Source organism: Neofelis nebulosa, chromosome 15, assembly GCF_028018385.1.
Source record: "Neofelis nebulosa isolate mNeoNeb1 chromosome 15, mNeoNeb1.pri, whole genome shotgun sequence".
Classification (NCBI taxonomy): domain Eukaryota; kingdom Metazoa; phylum Chordata; class Mammalia; order Carnivora; family Felidae; genus Neofelis; species Neofelis nebulosa.
In genome coordinates this window covers 65,223,609-65,229,155 of record NC_080796.1, presented here as the reverse complement: position 1 = coordinate 65,229,155, position 5,547 = coordinate 65,223,609, and the positions used below count along the sequence as shown (strand labels likewise).

Below are 5,547 nucleotides of genomic sequence, written 5' to 3'. Positions count from 1 at the left end.
GTCAGATGCTTAACCGACTGAGTCACCCAGGCACCAAAAAGAAATTTCATTTAAAGGCTCACAATGTGTTAGTGTTTAGTTTTTGATAATAAATAAGAGAGTTATTAGAGAAATCTTTTGAGAGATTTTGGAAAAAGTAACAATATATTCAGAGCAGCTGGGGAGTGCCAGGGCACTCACACATGGTGGGGGGGGGGATATATATACATTGTTTCTATTCTATGGATCCTAAACAATTGACTGAGGGTATTTTGTAATCCTTCAACTACCCGTATACAAGTTTAGCTTATAATAACCTGTGCTGTGTGCATTCTCCTGGGAGAAAGGGGTCAGGGTGGCAAGGTGAGTTGTATGATTCAAAGTCTGGCGGATAATGACTGTCAGCCAGAGAAGAATTAAAAGGAAAAATCTCCCTCAGCTCCAAATGCAGCATTTGAAAGCAACATTTTAATCAGATCATTTCATATTTTACAGAGGAGTCATCTTTTACAGGAAAAAAATTTTTTTTTTCCCAACACACGAAGGGCAAAAAAATGAGACCCATGGGAAATGATTTCTTCACAATGCGGCTATTTAATTGATCTATTTGGAAATCTTCTACCATGTTGCTGCATGCTAATTGGAAGTCATTTTAAAGCAGAATCAGCTTGGATCACAATTGATTTAATGCAGTGTAGCTGGCCGGCCCCACTTGGGAGGAAAGTGTGCATGAAAACCCTGCTTTTACAAGCCCCGTGGAGAGAGCATTTATTTGGATGAGGCAGAACAGCAGTCTAGAAGGCCAGTGATGACACAGACCTTGGCGGCCTTTCAGAAGTGACAGCCACGTCTTCAGTTACACTCCTCACACCCCTCCGGTGCGGGGCAACAGATCAGTGGAGCGCCCTCTGCCCACAAACCCTCCCCCCCGGAGCCTCCCCCACCCCGGTTTCCATGTTCAAAATGTGCCTCCTGGAAAGATGGATCGAAAAACTCCCAATTGTTTTGGCCTTTTCAAAGAGTCCCTAAGATTCGGATTACTTTGGGAGGAGGAGTTAGATGGGCTTCACTGAAAGATGACGCCTTGGGACTTTGTGAGCTCATCTGTGAGTATGAAATCCTGGTGGAAAACAAGAACGATGCCCACGCCAGACTCCTGGTATTGTAGTAAGATCATCAGAACGGAGAAACAGGGAGAAAGGGCAGGACCAGCCTGAGCTGAGCTACACGGACCTTGCCTTTCACCTTGAACGTGTCCTATGTAAGGGACCAATCTCTGATCCCGAGGTACTGTCTCTGCAGGACTTATGCTGCAGTTCAGGAAGGGAGTGTGGTTGCTTGCCACATATAGGTGGTATTAACTGTAAAAACCAAGAGGATAATTTTGCCTCCCCAGATAGTTAGCCTCTGAACTTGGTTGCACCATAACCGCATATTAGGTAGGTAGTAGGGAACACACCCCTCCGACCCTCCACAGCCCCCTTCTCCAGCTAGTACTTTCTTCCCCACACTATTCTTCATTAATATTCAAAGCGCATTTATCGACGTAAATGTTTAATGAACGATTTAGGAAGCAGATACTGTATATAAAGCCACGGGAGAAGGTCTGGAGTAGGACATTTCTTGTGGCATCGTAGAGTCATCGAAATAAATGAATAGTGACAAAGTGTGACCGTGTAATATAACCGGGGAATTTACTACGGAATTGTATATGTTTCTACCAAAGACGATATGTGTTGCTTTTGGGTTTGAAGTTGACTTTACATTTCCAGTTGCTGAAAGTTCTGCCGAGAGGCCAGCGTTATGCCGACATCGTGCAAAACAAGTTTGTAATTAAAAAAGAAAAAAATGGACAATTGGTTAATTACTTTATCTATTCACTGATGTAGCATGTTTGGATTATTTTCATGTGAATACACCGATTGTGGAGTGGAAGAGGTTAGAGCTATTATAATGTTAATAAACCGACACATTTATTTATTCAAGAGTATGTTTTAACTGAGCACCTACTCTGTGTCTAGCACTGTCCAAAGCTCTGGAGTTGCAGTGATGAGTAAGAGGGATTTTCCCTCAAAGGACTTTTGGAGGAGCAGGTGGCAGACAGTGATACAAGCTGATGCAGAGAAACCGGCAAAGTGAAAGAGAAGCAGTCCCAGACAGCTGGGTCTCCTGGAAGGCTTCCCAAAGGAGACAGCGTGTGATCTGGCCTTAAAGGACGAGTGGAATTTTCACAGGGAAGCCTGGTGTGTGGGGAGGTTTCTCTGGGGGGGGGGCGAGGGGGGGAGGGGATGTGAGCAGAGGTTCAGGGGGTGGAAGAGGAAGTGTGGCAGCGGGTGGTTTGATTAGGCTGGAAAACACTCCAAGTGACCAGGCGTTGGAAAGAGTGGAATGACAGTGGGAAGCACGTCGTGGAGCTTTGCAAGCCCCCTTGGTGGGAAATAAGGAGCCGCTGTAGGTTTTTGCAAAAGGAAATGCAGTGATCATCTCTGCGTTGTCTGTAGGACAACCTGGGTGGGGCAGAGACAGCAAAGGAAGGAAATGTGTCATCTCAAATAGTTCAAACCATTTTGGAGTTCGGATGGATTTATGCCAGCTAATCCAAAAGCACAGTGCAGCAAAGAGATGCATTAAAAATTAAGAGGTCTGAGTTCTAGCCCTAGCTTTGCTTCTAATTAGGTTTGTGTCCAGATGAGTCACTGTGCATCAGCGATCCTTAATGTTCTCATCTGTGTAGATGTGTGTCTGTCCGTCTGTCCATTACTCAGGTGGCTGAGTTATACGCGCCTGTATGATGAGGACATCCATCATTTCCCCCTTTGGGATTGACAGCTCGAAATTTCCAAAGTGATTTAAATAGGATATTTAGATATTTCTGCCTTACTCTAGAACAAGCCATTTCCCTTGAGATGGCTACATAACAGTTACCCCTCAGATGTTCTCTCACTCTGTCTTTAAATTTGTCAATTCAATATGATATCCAGGAAAAGGAGGAGGCAATGCACTAATACGCCATGTCTCTCTGTTACGATCTCTAGAACTTCAGGATCTGATGGACTGGACAGGAAAGAGACACTCCTCTGTGCTGCTAACGTGTTCTTAAGGACAGCTAATAACTGAGCAAAGTCGGAGGTGGCCACAAGAAGGACAGCTAGTCCAGACTAGAAGAGAGTTAACCGTCCTCACACGGAGCAGCCTCTCCTTGTCATTTGGCATCATCATGGCTGTCCTGCTAAATACAAAACACATTTTCCAAAAGAAGGCTCTTTTGACCCCTTGGCTGCTGTTCCAAAATGGGGAAATATTACCAGGATGAAAATTACGCAGGGCAAATATTCATGAAGAAATGTGGTTTAATGGAAGTCGCGTCTATAAAATATCCGATGCTTAGAAATAAATGAGAATTCTGTCAATCATCTAAATGACTCCATATCTGGAATTATATACAGTAGATTGCCTGCTTTTTTTTTTTTTTTTAACATTTTGTCCAGATGTTTATATACGGTCTTTACATTTTGTTATTTGATATTTATTTTATGTCTAATTTACAGACAGCCCTTTCTTCACCAATCCATCTGGTCTAAGAAAAGCAATCCTTTCTGGACAGGGGGAATTTGGCAGAAAGACAGAACCATCGAACGCCGTGGGTCTCAACTTCCTGTACCACTACTGTCTTAACCGAGAGCTTGTCAAATCCACTCCGTGGCCACGGTTTTTCACAGTCAGATGTTTTCAATTTGTCTTCCAATATGATGTTTACTCAAACATTTGGCAGATTTATAATTTCTCCGTTCTCCCCTGCCACTCATTCTCGGGTTTTAGATTTTCTCGTTTAATAGTTGTAGCAGTGTTTCACACTTTCTATAAATCTTCATGAAGTTTCTAAACCCAGTGTCATACACGTTGAGAATTGCTATCTAACAGAGCCCTTTCAGGAACTGAGGGCTGTATTTTATAGTTCGGCATCAATTAATCCTCTGCCTGAGGTCATGAGCAGGTACGAAGTTACTTTTTAAACTTACAATACACACAGCCTGATTCTTCCCGCTGGAGAACAGAGTTGCGGCTGGCAAGGTCGCTTCAACCCTGTCTCTTGCCTGGTGGCCCTGGTTTTGTCTGACCTGGAGATGGCACTGGTAGGTTTTGCCCTCCTCCCGTTCCTGTGCCTGTGGTGTCAGAAGCAATTCATTTCTGCCCCTGCCTCTGTAGAAGCAGAAGCTTCCTAGGCTGACACCTTTGCCTCCTTGCGACTCCTCTCTGCTCACTTCAGCCACCAGGAAGCTCACCTACCTCTGAGTTTCTCTAGCACCGACTACCTGTTTCAGCATTTAATCATACTCTGCTTTGTACTGTCTCCTGAATGCTGCGTCTGCTCTTGGCTGTTAAGCCATCGATATCCCCAAAGATGGAGAACATACCCATTTTGGGTGTCGCATTCCTCAGTAGGAGATGGATAAGAGAGAGACAGAGAGAGAGACAGAGAGAGATTAGTCTCAGGGATGTCTTTGAGCAGGTTACAAGCTTTGTAATGTACGTGTAACTTACATGTACATACCTAGGAAAATGATACTCTGAGATTATATGACACATTAGATATGTATTTAGGGGATGTAGACCTTTGATGGGTCTTCCCTTAAAGGAGAGACCTGCCAACCTGCAAGTATCTCCCAAAGCAAGAGCTTCCCTGTGGTTGGTTACCAACCATTATATGACCTTGAGTATGTTGAGTGTGTTTACTGTCCGTCTATGGGCCTCCGTGTTCTCAACTGGAAAGTGAAACAAATAGACCTGATGATCCCAAGTTTCCTTCCAAATCTGGGTCCCGAGCACCAGGTCTTTGGCCGCTATTGTCTCGTCCATGCCATGTTGGTCCATAGAGGTGTCCCCTGAAGTTCACGGACACAGAGCAGTAAGAAACCTGGAGCTTCCAAAGGGCTCCAGGCTGGCTCTCCCCTCACATCCTCCTCTTGTCTGCGTGGGGAAGACTACACTGCTATTTTCCGCCTTCATGCCTGGTCCGGCTGACATCTGTTCTTTTCATGTCATAACCAAAAGCTTCAAATCCAAGTGGCCTTTCCCCACTTGTTTCCTCAAAACCTTGGCAGCGTTCAGAGTGATCATGCGGGGGGTGGCTCTCGCGTCTGAGGTGAAAGAGCGGGATCAGCTGTAGTCCCGAACCACAAGGATTTGGGGTGGAACCCTGAGACCACATGCTTCTGGCTTTTCTGGCATGTCAATTTAGCTTACAGCTACTGACTCTCCTTGAGTGTCAGAGGTCGTATTTGGTAAGCACAAAGACATAGGAACAGCAGAACAATCGTTCAGAAGACCATAGCGTGATTGGAGAATGATACAAAGCAATGCAGGCATGTGGGGCATATGGAGGTCTAAACAGCATGCCCACCCCCGGAGTCCCGACATAGTGTTTCTTGGACTCCAGGGTGGAGGATAGCTACATGGACTTGGAGACCAAGGACCAGGCCTGGGAAACTGGGATTTAGATCCTAGAAAAGAAGAGGAGAGACGCTGCCAGCTTACCTCAGAGAATCACTAGGTGAGTTAACAGCTCAC

General features: G+C 45.1%; 1 long non-coding RNA gene across 1 annotated transcript; it reads left to right on the top strand.

The window, feature by feature from the left end:
* Positions 1-220: 220 nt before the first annotated feature.
* LOC131495492 (uncharacterized) lies at positions 221-3,392 on the top strand. Its single transcript, XR_009253980.1, has 3 exons — positions 221-1,085; positions 2,001-2,222; positions 3,015-3,392. It is a non-coding gene; the product is annotated as an uncharacterized LOC131495492 (long non-coding RNA).
* The last annotated feature ends 2,155 nt before the right edge of the window (positions 3,393-5,547 follow it).